Genomic DNA, 21836 nt, shown 5'->3' with positions numbered 1-21836 from the left:
GACACAAAAGACACGTGTTATATGAGTCTATAAGCAGCCAGACACAAAAGACCACGTGTTATATGAGTCTATAAGCAGCCAGACACAAAAGACCATGTGTTATATGAGTCTATATTTATAAAGACAGAAAGGAGACTAGTGGTCGCCAGGGGCTGGGGAGCTGGGGAACAGGGAGCCACTGCTAATGGGTACCGGGCTGCTTTTTGGGGTGATGCCCATGTTCTAGGTTAGGCAGGGGTGATGGTTGCACAAGTCTATGAATATACTAAAAACCACTGAATTAGGCACTTTCAAATGGTGCATTTTACAATATTAAATTTATATCTCAATTAAAACATAATAAATAAAAAGGTATCGGTGTGTGTTTTATATGCATAAAAAATACCTGAAAGAATCCACACCAAACTTTTAGTAGTGGTGGGAGGGCCAGTGGAGAAAGAGGCCCTTCTGTTCTCTTTATGTTTTTCTGTGAAGGAGCTCTGGTAGTGCAATGGTTAAGCCCTCAGCTGTTAACCGAAAGGTTGGCGGTTCAAACCCACCCAGTGGCTTTAAGGGAGAAAGACCTGGCGACCTGCTTCCGTAAAGATTACAGTCAAGAAAACCTTATGGAGCAGCTTTACTCTGTCATATGGGGTCACTATGAGTCAAAATCAACTTGACAGCACCTAACAACAACAAATTTTTCTGTACTATTTGAAGTTTATGTACAATAAAACGATATGACTTTCAGAGTTTAAAAGAGGAAGTAAACAGACTTGTTGGGAATATCCAGAAGGATGATCCCAAAGTCCTGCAATGGTCACTATGGAATTCTGAGATTAAACTGCTTCAGTGGCTCAGAGGAGACCACCTGGGCTGCCAAGTCCAACTGTGATCACTTGAGAAAATGGAAAACATTCAAGTCCAGTGGACCTGTGTGACTCAGATCTGTGAGTAACCTTAACACTCGCGGCCATTGAGTATCTGAGCACTGCTAAGTAGCTAATAATGTTGTTGTTGCTGGGGGCCGTGGAGTCTATTCCGACTCATGGTGACCCCATGTGACAGAGCAGAACTGCCCCATAGGGTTTCCTAGGCTGCAATCTTTACAGGAGCAGATCGCCAGGTCTTTCTCTAGCCAAGCTGCTGGGTGGGTTCGAACTGCTGACCTTTCATTTAGCGGCCAAACGCTTAACCTTTGCACCACCGGGCTCCTTAGCTAATACAGTGGTTGCCTTTCAAAAAGAAAAGAGACGGCCCAAACATTGTAGCCTGTCCTCACTTAAGACCGTGACCTGGGCTGTCCAACACACGAGCCACTGGCCACACGTGGCTGTCGGGCACTTGAAATGTGGTTGGTCAGAACCGAGATGTACTGCAAATGTCGAACACATTCGAAAAGACATTCTTACAAAAAAAGAATGTGAAATATCTCAATAATAATTCTGTAATATAGATTACATGTGGAAATGACAATATTTGGATATATTGGATGCTTTTAGGTGCTGTAAGTCTGACTCACAGCGACCATATAGGACAGAGCAGAACTGCCCCATACGGTTTCCAAGGCTGTAACCTTTACGGAAGCAGACTGCCACACCTTTCTCCCGAGGAGCGGCTGGTGAGTTCCAACCAACAACCTTTTGGTTAGCAGCCAAGCGTTTAATCATTGCGCCACCAGGGCTCCTTTTGATATATCGGACTAAATAAAATCTATTATTCAGGTAATTTCACGTATTTCTTTTTACTTTTTAAAATGTGGCTACTTGAATATTTGAAAAGAACACACGTGGCTTGCATTATTTCTATTGCACAGTAATGACTGAGAAGACTTAAACTAAAAAACTGGGGAATTCACAAATATCTTGAGATCCTACTTTACTAGAAAGGAAGCAAAGCGATTTTTATTTATCTTAATTGTGCTTAAGATGAAGGTCTACAGAGCAATTAGTTTCTCCTTCAACAGTTAATACACATATTGTTTTGTGACATTGGTTACCAACCCCACGACACGTCAAATCTCTCCCTTCTCGACCTCGGGCTCCCCATTACCAGCTTGCCTGTCCCCTGCTGCCTTCTCGTCCTTGCCCCTGGGCTGGTGTGCCCATTTAGTCTCGTTTTATTTTATGAGGCTATCCAATCTTTGGCTGAAGGGTGAACCTCGGGGCAAAGTGATTTTTAGATCTAAATAATCATGCGTTGTAAGACCTCGAGTCAATTCAACAAATAATTACTCTGTGTGTCCTACAACAATATTAGTTAGACCTGGTCTCTATCCTCAAGGGGTTTACGCTGTGTGACTGAGAACGGGACACACGTGCAAATGATTCCTTGCGTGGCAAAACATGAAGACTGCAGAGTAGAGGAATACGGCCAGCAACCCACAGCGTAGGCAGACGGGGGAAGCGGCCCGTCCTGGGTCATTCCACAGTGGGGGATGGGGGCAATCGGGCAGAGGATGGTCCAGTTCAAGGGCAGGGCTGGGCCACAGGAGGAGGAAGGTTGTGAATGCTGGGCAGAGCCCCTGGACTCCATCCTGCAGGGCTGCTCTTGTTGCTGTTGAGTCCATTCCAACTCATGGCACCCCCGTGTGTGCAGAGTACAGCTGCTCCATAGGATTTTCAAGACTGTGACCTTTCAGAAGTGGATTGCCAGGACTTTCTTCTGAGGTACTTCTGTGTGGGTTCAAACCTCCAACTTTCAGTCAGCCAAGCGCTTAACAGTTGCACCACCAGGGTTCCCTGAAGGTTATTTGAACAGTCCTGAATTAGAGGGTCTGAGCTGGAATAGCATGAACAAACATGGAAAGGAAAGGCTCAAGTTCAGAGACATCTGGGTAGTGGGACCTCTAGGAACGACTGACTAGAAAAGGGGATGGGGGCTAGCAGATGAAGGAGAAGGGGAGATGAGGAGACCCCAGCCTCCAACTTGGGCAACTGAGGGGATGGCACCTCCGATAACCGAGGACAGAAGCCTCAGGAGGAGGAGCAAGGAGCTGAGTCCTGGACGACTCAGGCTTCGGCAGAGGGCGGAGTGTCCAGCTGGCAACCCAACCAGTAAACCAGTCGCCCTCGAGTCGACCCTGACTCCTGGTGACCCCACGTGTGTCAGAGCAGAACTGTGCTCCACAGGGTTTTCAATGGCTGATGTTTCAGAAGATTGCCAGGCCTTTCTTCTGAGGCACCTCTGGGTGAACTCAAACCTCCAACCTTTTGGTTAGCAGCAGAGCGTGTTCACCATTTGCACCACCCGGGGGCCCTGCAACCTGACAACTATGCATGTCTGCTTCACCTGAGGCCTTGCTCTTCATCCCGGGGCCCTGGGCCTAAGCCCCTCTGAAGCTATAAAGAAGAAGACTCTAGACTGAAACAGCATTGCAAGCGAAAAGCAAGTCAGTTGGGTTTAGTAGCAGGAAGGATCCCTTAGGCTTGTGTGTTGCTAGGATGCTGAACAGGTTTCAGAGGAGCTTCTAGACTAAGATGGACTAGGAAGAAAGGCCCGGCGATCGACTTTCAGCCAGTGAAAACCCTGTGGATCACAATGGTCTGATCCACAACTAATCACGGGGATGGCACAGGACTGGGCAGTGTTGCATTCTGCTGTGCGTGCTGTTGCCAGGAGCCCAGCTCAACAGCAGCTAACAGCAACAACAGAAGTAACATGCAAAATGCCAGGCACACAGTAGGGAGTTGGCAGCTGATATCCTGGCAAGCCTTTATTTAAAATCCTAGCCTTAGTGATCTAATGGTCCCTACTTTTAAAGTCTTGCTGCTCCCAACTGTGAGCTGCTTTTTGTCCCATCCTTTATTCTCCGCCCACTATACTGCTCTACTGGTCTCTGCCTTTCTTGCAAAATCCTCCTTGTTTGGTTTGAAGCGTGCGAGGAACGGTTCACTCACTGACGGGCATCTGTCAGAATGTATGGGCTGCTCTGCTGTACACGAAGGGTAGCTGCCTGGGCTGTACAAGGAGCCACAGACGGTCTCTACCCTCGGAACTCTTATTGTTAGCTGCTGTCGAGTTGGTCCCCAACTCATGGTGACCCCATGCACAGTGGGATGAAACTCCGCCCCGTCCAGCGCCATCCCCATGACTTGCTGCCAGTTGGACCATTGTGATCCATAGGGTTTTCATTGGTTGATTTTCAGAAGTAGATCACCAGGCCTTTCTTCCTAGTCTGTCTTAGTCTGGAAGCTCTGCTGGAACCTGTTCAGCATCCTAGCAAATGCAAGCCTCCAATGACTGAGGTGCCTTGTCTGGGAATTGAACTTGAGTCTCCCGCATGGAAGGTGAGGACACTCTTAGGATTCAGTTAAGGAGTTTTATAGGTTGTACAAATGATGGCTAATCAAAATTATTTTCCTGCAGCCAAATGTCCCCAGTTCTCTTAGGCAAGAATTGCAAAGGTCATCACTACAGCTTTGAAAGGTCTCACACAAACCAGCAAAGCTGAATGGCTAGTGAAATGGTAGCATATTTTACGCAAGAGACCTGTGCCAGACGACTGAACGTAACAATTATTTCAGAGTTTCTACTGGAGAACAATAATGGAACTTTGCTATCCAGGAAGTTTACCTCGGCCTCTCTAATTGGTTTATGTTTTGACTGGCATTAAAAAGTACCTCTGTTCCTGATAATCATTGTAATGGTCTAACCAGAAATTTGGGGCTTGTGGGTGGAAACTTCAGATATGGTAGCTCTCTCCCTGGGTGCAGGGGTGACTGGCTGATATCAACGTCTCTAAAGAGAAAACCAAAGAGCCCTGGTGGTGTACCAGTTAAGCGCTCAGCTGCTAACCAAAAGGTTGGCAGTTTGAATCCACCAGCTGCTCCGCGGGAGAAAGATGTGGCAGTCTGCTTCCATAAAGATTTACAGCTTTTACGGAGACTGGAAAAACCCTGAGAGTAGGGCCCCCGGACACCCTTAGAGCTCAGTACTGAAGTCACTCCTGAGGTTCACCCGTCAGTCAAAGATTAGACAGGCCCATAAAACAAAACGGACTAAATGGGGCACACCAGCCCAGGGGCAAGGATGAGAAGGCAGCAGGGGACAGGAAAGCCGGTAACGGGGAGCCCGAGGTCGAGAAGGGAAAGTGATGACATGCTGTGGGATTGGTAACCAATGTCATAAAACAATATGTGTATTAATTGTTTAATGGGAAGTTAGTTTGCTCTGTAAACCTTCATCTAAAGTACAATTTAAAAAAAATTACAGCTCTGGAAACTCTATGGGGCAGATCTACTCTGTCCTACAGGGTCGCTATGAGTCAGAATGGACTTGATGGCAACGGGCTTTTTTTTAAAGAGAAAGGAGAAGTGCCTGGGTGATGCAAACCATGAACATGCTCAGCTGCTAACTGAAAGGTTGGGGGTTTGAGTCCACCTAGAGGTGCCCTGGAAGAAAGGCCTGGTGTCCCACTTCTGAAAAATCTACGCTGACACATATGGGGTCACCACGAGTGGCAGTGGACTCAAGGGCAACTAACAATGACAAAGATGCCCTAGCGCCCGTGTGAGACTGTCTCCCAGATGTACAGAGAAAGCCTAAAAGAGAAGTGGAAAGGGAAAGAATTCTGCTTTGGGAAAAATCACTCTGAGCCAGACAACAAATCTGGAGAAATATGATCTGTAAGGAAGGAAATCAAGGAGCCCTGGTGGTGCAATGGTTAAGTGCTCAGCTGCTAACTGAAAGGTTGGCGGTTTGAACCCACCCAGTGGCTCCATGGGAGAAAAGATCTGGCAATCTGCTCCTGTAAAGACTGCAGCCTAGGAAATCCTATGGGGCAGTTCTACTCTGTCACATGGGGTCACTATGAGTCAGAATTGACTCAACAGCAATTAGCAACAACGACAAAAAGGAAGGAAACTAAAGTTAGACATATTTACCTATAAAGGGAGTAACTTGGATGCGATCCTGTTGACTCTGTAACTGGGCTGACTTCCCTGGCTGGCCCAGCAGTCTCGGGCTTTCCAAGCACTCACAAACCGTTTAAGCCACAGCAAAATTTCAGGTTTAATGTACTGATAACTTGTCCCACAACCTTGCTTTTTGTCATCGCCAAAGGGAGAATGCATTCGTTGGACAAATTTTGAGTGCCACGTTTCACTGATGAATTGACAAGCTTATTTTTTCTTTCCACAATATACGATTCTAATAGACGTACACAGCTCTACATTTGTTATGAATCAACTTCTTAACAGAGTGAAATCTTTGAAAAGTTCCAAAGCACAACAAGAAGTAAGCTGAGGCATTACCATGGGCTTAGACATAGAATTCAGCCTTTAATAGTCTCCACTGTGTACACAGGAAACCCTAGCGGCGTAGCAGTTAAGAGCTATGGCTGCTAACCAAAAGGTCGGCAGTTCGAATCCAGCAAGCGCTCTACATATGCACATATGAAGATGAACGGGGCATCAGGATTGGAGGAAGACTCATTAACAAGTTGCGAGATGCAGATGACACAACCTTGCTTGCTGAAAGTGAAGAGGACTTGAAGCACTTACTGATGAAGATCAAAGACTACAGCTTTCAGTATGGATTACACCTCAACATAAAGAAAACAAACATCCTCACAACTGGACCAATAAGCAACATCATGATAAATGGAGAAAATATTGAAGTGGGCAAGGATTTCATTTTACTTGGGTCCACAATCGACGCCCATGGAAGCAGCAGTCAAGAAATCAAACAACGTATTGCATTGGGCAAATCTGCTGCAAAAGACCTCTTTAAAGAATTAAAAAGCAAAGATGTCACTTTAAGGATTAAAGTGCACCTGACCCAAGTCATAGTGTTTTCAATCGTCTCCTATGCATTGAAAAGCTGGACAATGAATAAAGAAGACCGAAGAAGAATCGACGCCTTTGAATTGTGGTGTTGGCAAAGAATACTGAATATGCCATGGACTGCCAAAAGAATGAACAAATCTGTCCTGGAAGAAGTACAACCAGAATGCTCCTTAGAAGCAAGGATGGCGAGATTACGTCTCACACACTTTGGACATGTTGTCAGGAGGGACCAGTCCCTGGAGAAGGACATCACGCTTGGTAAAGTAGAGGGTCAGCGAAAAAGAGGAAGACCCTTAGTGAGATGGACTGACACAGTGGCTGCAACAATGGGCTTAAACTCAACAACAATCGTGAGGATGGCGCAGGACTGGGCAGTGTTTCGTTCTGTTGTACGTGGGGTCACCATGAATCAGAACCAACTTGATGGCACCTAACAACAGCTGCGTACACAGGGAGCCCTAGTGGTGCAGTGGTTAAGTGCTTGGCTGCTAACCAAAACGTTGGTGGTTCAAACCTACCCAGCAGCTACTCGGGAGAAAGACCTGGCGATCTGCTTCCATAAAGATTACAGTCTAGAAAGCTCTGTGGGGCAGTTCTACTCTGTCACATGGGGTCGCTATGAGTCGGAATCGACTCGACAGCAAAAAGTTTACTGTGTACATGACTCCTGACAATGAAACCATGCTGTGGTTTAGCTGTAAGACTCTGTTCCCTTGTACGACTCCCCTCCCGCCCCAACACACACACACTTCCTGGAAAATCACTTGCAGTTGATGGCTGGGCAAAAAGGGAAGTCAATCAAAGTAAAAACCAAACCAAACGCTTTGCCATCGAGATGATCCTGACTCAGGGCGACCCTATGTATTACAGAGTAGAACTGCTCCACTGGGTTTTGTTGTCTGTAATCTTAATGGAAGCTGGTCGCCAGGCCCTTCTTCCAAGATGCTGCTGGGTGGGCTCAAATTGCCAACCTTCAGATTAGCAGGTGAGCGCAAACCGTTTGCGCACCCAGGGGCCTATCAATTAACTGCGATCTCTGATTAAACTTCCTTTGGGGATTTGGTAAAGAAAAAACTATACACAGATAGTCCCCGACTTACAACGTATTCAAGTTATAAACGAACCACACTTACTTATGACCGTCTGCCGTTTTTTTTTTTTTTTTTGGTACGTTGTATTGTTAGTAATACGTGCTACATACAGTGTTGCACTGCGTAATTTGCTCATGTTATTCTCAGATGTTCACTTGCAGATGTTCAATGATTCATAAAGATACTGATAATAAAAGGCAATAATAATGAAAACTAAAAAAAAAAGAAAGGTATTTGACCTACGTTAGAACTGACCCATTGTAAGTCAGGGCCTACCTGTATCACAAAAGAGGACTGTTAATTTAGCCTGAATCAAAAACGTGGAATTTGTAAGGCTCTCAGATCTCAGACAAGGGTTTCAGTTTTTGGTTTTGGTTAAAACGAAAGGTTCCTGTTACTTGATGTGGGCCTCGACCTCTTCCAGGAAGCCCTACTGTCCAATGGCCCGCATGGTGTGGGACGTGCAGTAGGTACAGCTGCCTCTGTCCCCCAGAAGCCTACGACTGAGAATAGGAAGTAAGACACACACAGAACTCACTACTGTGGCCCAAGTGGCCTGTCAGCTAAATCTAAGTGCTATGGGAATCCCAGAGCGGTCGTCACTTCTGGCTGATAAGTCTTGTGGATCCACCTGCGATTCTGCCCCACAGGGGACACTTGGCAACACGTGGAGTCATTTCTGACCGCCACAACTGGGGCCACAGGTGCTACTGGCATCTGGTGGGTGGTGACCAGGGATGCTGCTCAGGACAGCCCCCACAGCTGTGAATTATTCTACCCCAAATGTCAACAGGCCTGAGGGGAAGCAACTCTCCCCTAGTCGTACACTTTTTCACTTAGCTCACCAACGAAAAGCTCAAGGTTCCATGGTGAGAGAACATTTGAGAGGGATCTTGAGAGAAGAATAAGATTTTCCTAAGTAGAAATGACACTCCAGAGGGACGGGACAGGAAAGCATCTGACTTGTTACAGTTATGGCAAGTCCATTCAGAGTAGAAGCAAAAGGCAATTAACAGGGAGACAGGGCTGGATGAAGCTGAGCTAAACAGGATGTGGTCACAACAAAGGGGTGGGGCCAGCTCCTCAGTTTAGATGACCCAAGTACAAAGGATGTGCCCGTTCGTTCCTCTTACCATGGCCCAGAAGTAGCCATGGGCAAGGAAGTGGGAGAAGAAGGGGTGAGTAAGAATCATGAAATAAAGGCACCCCAGATCTCCGCAAGGAGCCACAGGGACAGGAGAAGATAAGGAAGTGATGATGGAACTCTTATCAGTGGTGAGCTCAAGGCTGGGGAAATATTCTTCCAGAACGATACCGGAGGGCTGGGCTACCTCCAGCACGCAGAAGGACAAAGGACTCCCACAGCTATTAGAGCTAGAATGGGGAGAGAAGCAGGTTCGCACATGGGCGGGGAAGTAGAAGCTTCCACAGCCAGAAATCTAGGTGGAGGCGCCATATTGTTGCTTTGCCACTGCTTCTAACTCCATTGTCCCGCGGTTTGCTAAATTCACTAACTGCCAACTGATGAACCTTTTCTCTTATGTGTCAAGTCTCCCCAGCAAGCTCAGTAACCACTAAGTACATGCGTAGCTGGGAACTGTTCTTAGTTGTCCTCGAGTCGGCTCCAAGTCATGGCGACCTCATGTAACAGAACAAAATGTTGCCTGATCCAGTGCCACCTTCATGATTGTCGGTAGGTCTGAGCTCATTGTTGCGTCCACTGTGTCAATCCATCTCACTGTGAGTTTCTCTCATTTTCGCTGACCCTCTACTTTACCAACCAGTATGTCCTTTTGTAGTGATTGGTCTTTCCTGATGACATGTCCAAAGTAAGCGAACCGAAGTCTCGCCATCCTCGCTTCTGAGGAGTAAACTAAGCCAGTGATTAACTGAGTCTTGCAGGGATTCCAGAAATACTTTCGACTCATTTCTGGCTGTCATTTTAAGAATCTGCAGTATAACCGTGCCATAATTTACACCACTGATTTGTTCCTGCAATATACCCAGTTTATGCCATAACTTCAAGTCTGAAGGTCAGTTGCCAACAGTTGCTAATCATTTTAAATTTCTCTAGCATCTTCTTCCCTCTTAACTTTCCACATGGTGATATATTAATACGTTTAAATATCAGACTAATTATAAGCTCCTCAGACGTTTCATATTTTGGGCCCACAAACATTTGCTGGGTGACCGCAGACCTCAGAGAGCTCTTCATAAAAAGAAGTCCCTACTATGAAGAATTCTTTTAGAAAGTGAAGAATTCTTCGGATTGAAAGTGCATCCTTCCATGTGTTCTGCAGGCCTGGATTTTCAAGTGTATTTTTTCTCAAAGCAGGCCTCATCGGTTTATACGTATTCTCAGAAGAATGGGAGACACAGAAAAAGCCTTGAGTGGTGTTTTCTTTGGGTTCACGCTGGCCGGGGTAGAGCAAGCACACATTTTTGTGGGTTGGTAATTTTTGGGAAAACAGCTTCCAAGGCCTTACCCCACAGATCACCTTTTGGACAAGAATGTATTCTTGGAAACGTGGTGCTGTTTCTAAAAGATAAACAGTTTGCATTAAAAAAAAAAAAAAAAAACAAGAAGCAGCATAATTGAGTGCCGTTACAACATTAGGAATGGACTTCTGTACCACTGGCATGAATTCAACAATTTTCTGGGGAGAGAGGTGCTCCCGAGCCAGGCCTTCTGAGCTTTTGTAGGTCGGGATCCTTTCTCGGGGGGACTTGTCCAAGTCTCATCTTCCCAGTCTCTGTTGGACCTGACCTCTTCATGGTGATACGGATGCTCTGTCCTTAAAGTTCTCTCCCCGTTTGTGTTCTGAGACTCTATTTCCAGCTTCTCCTTCCAACTTAGTCCCTTCAGAACCTCCTCAGCTGTCTCCCCATTGGTTTCCTGCCTCTTTTCAGTTTTGATGGGAGTCCCTGGGTGGTGCAAACAGTTAATGCACTCAGAGGCTAAGCAAAAGGTTGGAGGCTGGAGTCCACACAGAGGTGCCTCGAAAGAAAGGCCTGCCAGTCTACCTCCAAATAATCAGCCACTGCAAACCCTGTGGAGCACAGCTCTGCTCTGACGCATGTGGGGTCGCCGGGAGTTGGAGCGGACTCGGCAGTGCTAACTGACGGAGGTTAAGTTTCGATGACTCTGTCTTTAACCGCCCCTTCGCACTCTCCACGCTCTTCTTGGGGGATGCCGTCTATTCTCGTGACTTCTCGTGTCACTTCTACGCCGACACCTCCGAGATCTTGACCATCCCTCAGCACCAGGCCCAGAAATCCAACTGCCTAATGGAAAACTAGGGAGCCCTGGTGGTGCAGTGGTTAAGTGCTCGGCTGCTAACCGAAAAGTCAGCGGTTCAAACCCACCAGCTGCTCCGCAGGAGGAAGATGTGGCGGTCTGCTTCTGTAAAGATTACAGCCTTGGAAACCCTATGGGGCAGTCCCACTCTGTCCTATAGGGTCGCTATGAGTTGGAATTGACCGATGGCAATGAAAATGGAAAACAGTCTCCACTGGATGCCCCACAGACATCTTCAACTCCACAAGCACACGGCGAACTCATCACTTCTCCCCAAACCGGCTTCCCCTGTGGTCCTTAGTGCATGGAAGCATCATGCCTTGCCCTATCCCTACAGTCAGACACCTGGGAATCACCCTCCACACCTCGCGGTCCCTCCCCCCACAGCGAGTCACCAGGCCCCATGCTGTTGTTGATGTCATTAGTTGCTGTCGCGTCAACTCCAGCTCATGGCACCCCACGTACAACAGAATGAAACGCTGCCTAGTCCTGCACCATCTTCACGATCATCGGTATGTCCGAGCCCAGTGTCGCGGCTGTTGTGTCAATCCTCCAATGGAGCGTTTCGCTCTCCTTCATCGGCCCTCCACTTTACCAAACATGATGGCCTTCTCCAGCGATCGGTCCCTCCTGATGACGCATCCAAAGTAAGTGAGTCGAAGTCTCAGACCATATTCTGTGGTCCATAGTTTTCATTGGTTGATTTTCAGAAGTCAATTGCCAGGCCTTTCTTCCTAGTCCATCTTAGTCTGGAAGCTCCGCTGAAACCTGTTCAGCATCCTAGCAACAAAAAGGCGTCCACTGACAGACGGGTGGTGGCTGCGCATGAGGTGCACTGGCCGGCAATCGGACCCACATCTCCTGCATGGAAGGCGAGAATCCTACCACTGCACCACCATGGCCCCCCTTCCAGCAATACAGCCCCTTTTTGAGACTGTCTCCTCCTCTTTGTTGGTCTTTGACCTTTGCGACCTCACAGGATAGCGTTTGACTCAAAGACGGCAATAAATGAATCAATGAGTGATGAACAAATGGCCGGGGTCAGGACGGCGGGACCTCCAGTGCCCGGCTGGACCCCACGGATTGACAGCTACAGACAAAGGTGAAACCTACTGATGACCTGGCTCATATTCAGAACACCATCCAAACTCCTCCCTGTGGCGTCGACACACTCCCTCATCTGTCCCGCCTCCCTCTGCACACTGGGCTCCAGCCACACTGGCCGCCTTTCTCTGCCCCGACCAGGCCCAGCGGACTCGCCGCCCCTGCCCGTGAGGCTCTTCCCTTGAACTTCACAAGGTGGCTCCCTCTCACCATTTCAGACTCACCTGTCACCTCCTCAGGAGCGTCCCCAGACAGGGGCGGCTCCCAGGCAGCACCACACCACCCTCTTTTATTGCCTCTGATGTTGTTGGGTGCCGTGGAGTCGATTTTCAACTCACAGCAACCCAATGTGACAGAGTAGAAAGGCCTCATAGGGTTTTTTAAAATACATAGAAATAATTCATTTTATTTATTTTGTTGTTGTTGAGAACACACGCAGCAGAACACACACCAATTCAACCATTTCTCCACGTACAATTCAGTGACATCGAGTACATTCTTCCAGTTGTGGAACCGTTCTCATCTTCCTTTTCCAAATTGTTCCTCCTGGTTAACATAATCACTGTCCCCTGAGGTTCTGTCCCCTCCACCCCATAGGGTTTCCGACACTGTACTCTTTACAGGAGATCGCCCCAGGTCTTTTTCCTCTGAAGCTGCTGGGTGGGTTCAAGCTGCCAGCGTTTTGGTTTGCAGCCAAGCACTTAACCTTTGCGCCACCAGGGCTCCTTTTATTGCCTCGATCATTCAGTTTTTGGCTAACGTTCACATATGAGAACTTACCTGTGAATTACACCCTGTCCCTGTTCTTAAACACACAGACGTGCAAACTCACACACTCACACTCACATATGTACCTGTTCAAAATAACTGCACAGATCTTAATAGGAAAGGCTTACTGTATATAGCACAGCGGGGCTTCATTACATAGAAAACGACAAATAATCACTCTACTAGGCCATCACATGTAAAACAAACAAACAAACAAAAAAAACCATTGCTGTTGAGGCGATTCTGACTCATGGCGACCCTCTAGGACAGAGCAGAACTGCCCCACAGGGCTTCCAAGGACTAGCTGGTCGATTCAAACTGCCGACCTTTTGGTTAGCAGCCGAATGATTAAAACTGCTGTCCCGCCAGGGCTCCATTACATAAGTTGTACGTATTTTTAATGACTTTATAATTCATTTTTAAACATGACCCATGGTAGGTGTTATGCTAAATCTACCAGCTGTAAGTATCATCTACAGTAGTGAGACAGCAACTCTAATTTTAGGAAATTCATCGGATTCACAAACAAAAATAAGAATAAGAAATCGCCAGGGTTAGCAATCCAACTCCTAGGTATATACCCAGAGGAACTGAAGGCACGAATGCAAACAGAAACCTGCACCCCAATGTTCACTGCAGCACTGTTCACAATAGCCAAAAGGTGGGAACAACCCGGATGTTCACCAACAGATGAATGGACAGACCCAACGTGGCCTATACACACAATGGAATACTACTCAGCCATAAAGAGAAACCAAGTCCTGACGAACGCCACAACATGGACGGACCCTGAAAACATCACGCTGAGCGAAATAAGTCAGCAAAAGGACAAATATACTGTGTGATCTCACTTAAGTGAAATAAACAAATACATAGAAACCAAAGCTTATTGAGTGGTTACTGGGGTAGAAGGGAGGGAGAAAGGGACATTTTTGCTTAGGGGATGTTGAGTTTATGTTAATGGTGGTGGAATGATTTGGAAAAGGATAATGACAATGGTCGCACAACATGAAGAATGGGATCAGTGTTACTAAATTGTACATGAAGAAACCGTTGAGAAGGCGGATGTTCTGTTATGTATACGTTCACCGCAATAAAATTCAAAAAAGAAAGAAAGAAATTGCCAGGGCATACAACAGAGTTTGAAAGCCTACAAGGAAGAGCTGCGTGGCACACGCCAGGAATGTGATTTCAGGAGGAAAGCGCGGAGGGGCAGTGACGAGCAAGGCCATGTGGAACACTCCTACGGACCCGGTTCAAGTCCTGGCATGAAGAACAGGCAGGGTCTGGGCTCCAAATGGCTCGTTTCCAAACTCTGACCACACTGGCATTGAAGAGCCAGAGATAACAGAGGAGGGAAACTCGTTTTACGATGTTCTCATCTGGAAGTTCTGCCTGCAGAGTCTGGCCATTTCACAAACCCATCAGCAAGCGTGACATCTGGGGACTCACTTAAGATGGATCTATAGCACAACCAAGATGTGGGACTCCAAGCAACTTGGTTCGTTGTTTATGTTGAGCACTTCCACGTGTAGAGTGTCATATTTGTATCAGTGACATTCTAACCTAACCTAAGGGCTTTTTCTACCCTAAAATAGACAGTGTAAGGCTTAACCACAGTACACACGCATCAGTTCTTCTGTGTTCCTTTTTCATTGTCCAGCTTTCGCGTGCATTAAGGCGATTAAAAAGACCATGGCTTAGGTTAGGTGTGCCTCAGTCCCCAAAGTGACATCTTTGCTTTTCAAAACTTTGAAGAAGAAAAAAAAAACTTTGGAAAGGTGTTTTGCAGCAGATTTGCCCAATGCAGTACGTCGTGTGATTTCCTGACTGCTGCTTCCATGGGCATTAATTGTGGATCCAAGTAAAACGTGGGTAGAAAGCGGGATAATGGAAAAGGAAGATGCGTTTGAACTGTGGTGTTGGCGAAGAATATTTAATATACCAGGAACTGCCAGAAGAACAAACAAATCCGTTTTAGAAAAAATACAACCAGAATGCTGCTTAGACGTAAGGATGGAGAGTCTTCGGCTCCCTTACTTTGGATGCGGCATCAGGAAAGACCAATCCCTAGAAAAGGACATCCTCTCTGGTAAAGCGGCGGGTGAGTGGAAACAAGGAAAAGCCTCCATGAGATGGACTGACCCAATAGCTGTAACAATGGACTTGAGCATACCAACCATCATGGATATGGCACAGGACTGGGCAACAATGTTTCACCCTGTTCTACATACGGGAATCCGGAGTCCGAGCCCACGCCACCGCCATGAACAACAGCAAGGCTCGACCACTCAGTCAGGTGGGAAAGACTTACCACGTACCCCGTCAGCATTTGGTGCCGCTCAGAAAACCAAAATAAAAAATAGATAACTCCAGGCCCCTTACTGTTGCTTACATCATTTTAATAAGAATAAATATAATAAAAGCTACCCCTGTTGGCCACCTATTACATGCCAGGCATTGTGCTACATAGTTCACAGCTATCATTCCTAATATAGCAACCATACCAGCATTATTACCTAGTTCACAGATGACGAACCTCACCCAGTCACTCAGCTAATAAACGGTGACACCACTATTTAACCCCTTATCTGCTGGGCCCCAGAGCCCATGTCTGCAGCTTCCAGTGCTACAGCCCATAATTTTTCCCTCATGCTTCCCTTTTGAGGCCCACCAGATCTCATAGGCGGCAACATATGGTCCATAATGAGCAGCACTTAATTTCTGCACACGCTTTCCCCCTAGGTGTCAACGAAATCCATTTATTCATTCATTTAACAAATATTTATCATAGGCCTTGCTTGGTGCAAGGCATTATTCGTGGCCCCAGGGAGAGAGAAGTTAATAAAACGAGACAGTACTCCCTGTCCTGCCCAAACTAACATGCTAATGAGGCGGCAGTGAGAACAAAATAAATATGTATGACATATGGCGGGACTAATTCAGGTGCTAACCGAAAGGTTGGCGGTTTGAGTCCACCCAAAGTGCCTTGGAAGAAAGGCCTGGTGATCTACTGCCATTGAAAATCTTATTGGAGCACAGTTCTGCTCGACGGCAACTGGTTTTCAATTACAGTGTGTTTCATGGTGATCAATGCTAAGGAGAAAACGCAAGCAGGGAAAGCAGCCAAGAAGGGTCAGACTGCCATCTTTTCGAGTGGGTGGCCTGGGAAGGCCTCCTGGAGGTGGTGACATTTTCGAGAAGGCCTGAAGGAAGTGAGGTCTTTGTAGGAGCCAGCCCTACCAACACCTGGGTAAAGAGCTTTCTGGAGAAAGGGGCTGAGGAACTTTCAGGGGGCCAGAGAGGCCCAAGCTGAGTGAACACAAGGTATCGGGGTGACAACGGTATGGGATGGGGGAGCCGGGGGAGACTGTGGCTTTTCCCAAAGTGAGATGGGAGCTATGGGAGGGTTGTGAGCAGAGGAGTACCCAGTGGGACTTAATATGGCTGCCATGTTAACAGGCTCCATCTGGCTGCTGGGCTGGTGAGAGGGAGGTATGAGTTCACCACCCCGAATGGCCACTGCTAAGAGGCAGTGGTGGCTCCATGGTAGAGACCTGGGAGGAGGCTGCTGGAACAATCCGGACAAGAGACGAGACGCCCGTAGCTTGGACCAGGAGGCCAGCAGTGGAGGTGTCTATCAATTCTAGGTACCTACTGAGGCAGGGTCAACAGGATTTGCAGATGGACTGGGAGAAAGAGAGGAGTCAGGGCGACGTTGAGGTTTTGGCCTGAGCACCTGGAAAAGGCAGGTGGGTATTTACTGAAGGAGGGTGGGGTCTGGGAGGAGCAGATCTGAGGGGGCTATGGTGAGCCCAGCTTGGCCCCTTGCATTGAAGCTGCCTCTCAGAATCCATCTAGGGGTGTCCAGCAGGCAGCTCGGTAGCTTCTTTCTGTTGGGAAGATCTTAGAATCCAGTCCCCTGTCCCTTGTATCTGGATCTTATTTCGTAGATCTAATTTTTAGTTTCATATTAGCCTTATAAGTCATTAATATTAATCCATATTTAGTTCACTTTAATTACATTTACTATTATAAAGGAGCCATCTTTGCTGGTCAGATGGTGCTTCCCTGGCACCAACTCTCTCCAGACTTGGCATGGGTAATCCCTGCTCTTCTCTCATCATCCTTCATCCCCTCCTTACCCCACAAACCAAAAAGCCAAGCCAGATGCCACTGAGTCGACTCTGACTCATGGCGACCCCATGTGTGTCAGAGCAGGACTGTGCTCCATAGGGTTTTCAATGGCTGACTTTTCAGAAGCAGATTGCCAGGTCTTTCTTCTGAGGCTGCTCTGGGTGGACCTGAGCCTCCAACCTTTCAGTGAGAAGTGGAGTGTATTAACTGTTTGCACCACACAGGGGCTCCCCTTACCCGCCACAAACAAAAACCATGGCCGTCAAGTCGATTCCTACTCATTCTAGGGCTTCCTCTCATAAAGTTCTTTCTCTCTCTTTTTTTTGTCTATAAGAATTCTGCTGATCTTGGGGTTTCCAAGAGGCACACAGGTGGTTTTCAGTTTCCTAATTCCCAACCTGTATTCCGTACGCTCATTCATTCAACAAATTAAATACATACTATATGCCCGACAGAGTCCCTGGGTGGTGCACACAGCTAAGTCAAGTCCACCCAGAGGCGTGTCGGGAGAAAGGCCTGGTGATCTTCTGGAAAATCAGCCTCTGAAAACTCTATGGACCCAGTTCTACTCTGACACACACGGAGTGGCCATGATTTGGAGCTGACTTGACAGCAACTGGTAATTGCCAGAGACATAATCAAGAGAACATGGCCTGCAGAGAAGGAGCTAATGGTCCTTAATTATAGAAATGGGGTCAAAACTCTTTTTCTTTTCTACAAAGGTCCACAATCCCTTAAGACAATGCCAAAATCCAAAAAACTCTGAAAACTGGAAGATTTTCTTAAGTTTGGCCCAGACTCACTTGTGACAACACCTGATGTGAACTGACACGAGGCCATATTTATGGTCCTTATCTAGATGCCTGGGTGGCGCCAACAGTTTGCACTCAACCACTAACCAAAAGGTTGGCGGTTTGCACCCACCCAGCAGCACTGCAGAAGAAAGGCCTGGCGATCTGCTTCTGTAAAAATTACAGCCAAGCAAACCCTATGGAGTAGTGCTACTCCGTAACACGTTGGGTCACCCTGAGTCAGAATCGACTCAGGCAACAGGTTTGCAAACTGTTTGTGCCCCGCAGGGACCTAAACAACCACTTGTTACTATAAAAATCCCACAAGCGCATTCAAAACGTGGACTCAATTACAGTGTTAACGAAATGCAATGAAAGTCAAATTAACTGTTGATTAATATGAATTAATTATAACTCTAACCTGAAACTAAAAATTGTTGTTAGGTGCCATCGAGTTGGTTCTGACTCGTAGCAACCCTATGTACAACAGAAGAAAATACTGCCCGGTCCTGCGCCATCCTCACAATTGTTGCTATGTTTGAGCCTGTTGTTGCAGCCACTGTGGCAGTTCATTTTGTTGAGGGTCTTCCTCTACTTCACCAAGCATGATGTCCTTCTCCAGAGACTGATCCCTCCTGATAACATGTCCAAAGTACGTGAGATGAAGTCTCACCATCCTCGCATCTAAGAAGCATTCTGGCTGTACTTCTTCCAGAATAGATCTGTTCATTCTTCTGGTATATTCAATATTCTTTGCCAACACAATTCAAAGGCATCAATTCTTCTTTGGTCTTCCTTATTCACTGTCCAGCTTTTACATGATTGAAAATACCACGGCTTGGGTCAGGCGTACCTCAGTTCTCAAAGTAACAACTTTTTAACACTAAAGATGTCTTTTACAGCAGATTTGCCCAGTGCAATACGTCGTTTGATTTCTTGACTGCGGCTTCCATGGAGGTTGACTGTGGATCCAAGTAAAATAAAATCCTCGACAATTTCAATCTTTTCTCCATTTATCATGATGTTGCTTATTGGTCCAGTTGTAAGGATGTTTGTTTTCTTCATGTTGAGGTGTAATCCATACTGAAGGCTGTGGTCTTTGATCTTCATCAGTAAGTGCTTCAAGTCCTCTTCACTTTCAGCAAGCAAGGTTGTGTCATCTGCATAACGCAGATTGTGAATGAGTCTTCCTCTAAGCCCAATGCCCCGTTCTTCTTCATATAGTCCAGCTTCTCGGATTATTTGCTCAGCATGCAGATAATAATAAGTACGGTGAAAGGATATACCCCTGACGCACACTAAAAATTAGACCCACGAAATAAGGGCCAGAGAAGTAATTTCCTGGCATCTGCCTTACTGGTGAATCCATCTGTCCTAGCAGTGCTTCCGTGATAAATATTGTTAAAAGATGAATATTACCATGACAAACACACTTTCAGGTAATATGTGCCCTTCACCCAGGAAGCAAATAATAACTGAATTTTGAAGGACTTGCCTCTTACTTGGGGTAATTAAGAACTCTGTCCCTTGCCTCTCTGCTCCCCCTTTTGAGCTTACTAGGAGGCTTATCTGGGACGAGATAGGAAAGTATCCAAAGGGCTAAATAATTCAGGATTGCTTTTACTGCCAAGGCAAATGACTGTACTTCTGAACTCATTCCTGATTCAAAGCAGTTGAAATATCACATGATCATAAACCAGTTATTTTTCTCATCCTATATTATGAAAAGACTTTTGCACATGCCTGAAAAAACGACCAGTCCAATACTCCAACGCTTTCGAGCTGTCTGTGTTCCCCTGTGCAGGGCCACCGACAAGGAAACTAAATTCCTTCCCTGGGAGGGCTTCCCATAAACTATTACTTCTCTGGCCAGGGTAGGTGAGAAGCCATTTGTAAGGTTATTTTAGATTTAGTTCAAGTCTTTAAACTCAGAGAGGGAAAAAGACCAGGAACCCCCCCTGCCCAAGTAACCCCCAGAGGGACAAAGAGTAAGAGTGTTTATATAACAATGTTTCAGAGCACCAAACGAAAGGATAACAACATGTGGACAATATGTATAGGCAAAAAAAAAAAGTTTTTGTTGTTGATGTTTTGCGTTAGTGTGTGTGTGTGTGGGGGGGGGCAGGGAAGTCTTAGTTGAAACTGAGAATGAACCTTGTACAAGGTTTGACATTTTGGATCTGCAGATAATAAGGCTGATTAGGAAAAAAACTAAAAACTCACCAAAGCTGGCACTGACAGTTTATCGCACAAAGCAAGAAAAGAATTTTGTGTCTGTGGCAGGAATGAGGTCTGTGGGGCCAGCAGCCCTGGACTGGTGCTACATCTGTCCTTCTACGTCCCCAGACCCCATTCCTGGGGGCCACCAGGAGGTTAAAATAGGAAGATGAACCGCCCTGCCGGCGGCCAGAATGGCAGGGGCAGTTCCAGCCCCGGGGAGCCCTGGAAATAGCCACCAGGACCTGGAAACCCAACTTTCTGAGATCGCAGCCGCGACAAAGCCCAACCCGGGACAGAGCAGGGGACCGACCGGGGAGGCTGCTCCGAGAGGGAAAGGGAAAGGAATCAAGCGCGTTTGGGGGGTGCACGTGGGCTGGGGAACAAGGGGTGGGGTTTAAACCCACAAAACACACATATGCACTGGCACAACCCCAGCAGAAAATGCCACTGCGCAGTTTGGGCCAGAGGCTGGGTTCTTTAACCACATAATAAATTAATAAATTCCAACAAAACGAAACCTTGGGTGAAACTTCCCTCGCAGTCCGAACAGAGCAGCTGCGGGTATACGAAGGAGCTTCCTAGAGGGGCGGGGAAGGACGGGCGGACCCAGGGTCCCCCAAACTCAGGGATGTGGGGGCTAAAACGGAGAGGGGGTAGGATGTCCTAGGAACCCTAAACACGAGGATTTTTTATTAAAACGGGAGGAATGGTTCCCCTGGAAGCCTGATTCTTGGGGAGTTTGTGGAGAAAAAGCCAGAAGGGGGTTCACCCCAGGACAAATGTACCGAGTTTTGGTTAAAGAGTGAGAAGGGGGCCCAGGGGGAGTCCCCAAATTCAGGGAATTTGGGGACAAAATGAGGAAGGGTCCCAGGATGCCCCAAGTCCAGGAATTTGGGATGAAATTGAGCAGGGGGTCTTCAGGGCACCCCCAATTCAGGGAGTTTGAGGGCAAGAGTGAGAGAGGAGTCCTAGGGGTGCCCCAATTTCAGGGATTTGGGGGTAAAAGTGAGAAGAGAGTTCCCGGGAGCCCCAAATTCAATGAGTCTGAGGGTCAGAGTGAGAGAGGGCTCCTAGGGGTGCCCCAATCTCAGGGATTTGGTGGTAAAACTGGGAAGAGGGTACCCAGGCATCCCCAAATCAGGAAGCCTGAGAGTAAGAGTGATAGAGGGGTCCCCACGGCGCCCTAAACTCACGAAGTTTAAAGAAAAGTGACAGAGCAGTTTCCCGGGGTGCTCCATTTCAGGGAGCCTGAAGGTAAGAGTGAGAGAGGGGTCCCCGGGCGTCTCCGATGCAGGAAGTTTTGTGAAAAGTGAGGCGGTGGGTTCCCACTTCCCCAGAGACTGCGGAGCAGAAGTGAGGGGGCGTCGCCAGGGGGCCCCACACTTCGGATCGGGGTGCAGAGGTGGGTCATGCGGACGTTGGGGCGACCGGGGGTGCGCCCCCGCCCCATTGGGGTCCCCGCCGCCCCCCGCGCCCCCAGCCGGGCCGGGCCCGGGACGGTCGCATCGGTCACCTGGAGTTCGGGCCAGGAGTTCGGGCAGCGGCTCCCGCGGCGGCGGCGGCGGCTGCTGCGTGTTGGTCCCCGTTGGTAAGTAACAGTCTCCACGGCTACAGTCTCTATGGCGGCGGCGGTGGCGGCGGCGGCCGCTCCTCCTCCAGC

The 21836-nt window shown here is 47.5% G+C and overlaps 1 protein-coding gene across 1 annotated transcript in view; it reads right to left on the bottom strand.

Annotated features, from left to right (window-relative positions):
* The window catches only part of RFX2 (regulatory factor X2), a 104135-nt gene extending 82329 nt beyond the window's left edge, over positions 1-21806 (bottom strand). Inside the window, exon 1 of the mRNA XM_023733089.1 lies at positions 21690-21806. The gene's annotated coding sequence lies outside the window, so the exon portion shown is untranslated. The remainder of the gene's footprint in view (positions 1-21689) is intronic.
* Between the last annotated feature and the right edge of the window lie 30 nt (positions 21807-21836).

Source organism: Trichechus manatus, unplaced genomic scaffold (genome assembly GCF_000243295.1).
Source record: "Trichechus manatus latirostris isolate Lorelei unplaced genomic scaffold, TriManLat1.0 scaffold00057, whole genome shotgun sequence".
NCBI classification, from domain to species: domain Eukaryota; kingdom Metazoa; phylum Chordata; class Mammalia; order Sirenia; family Trichechidae; genus Trichechus; species Trichechus manatus.
This window is presented reverse-complemented; position numbering and strand designations above follow the sequence as displayed.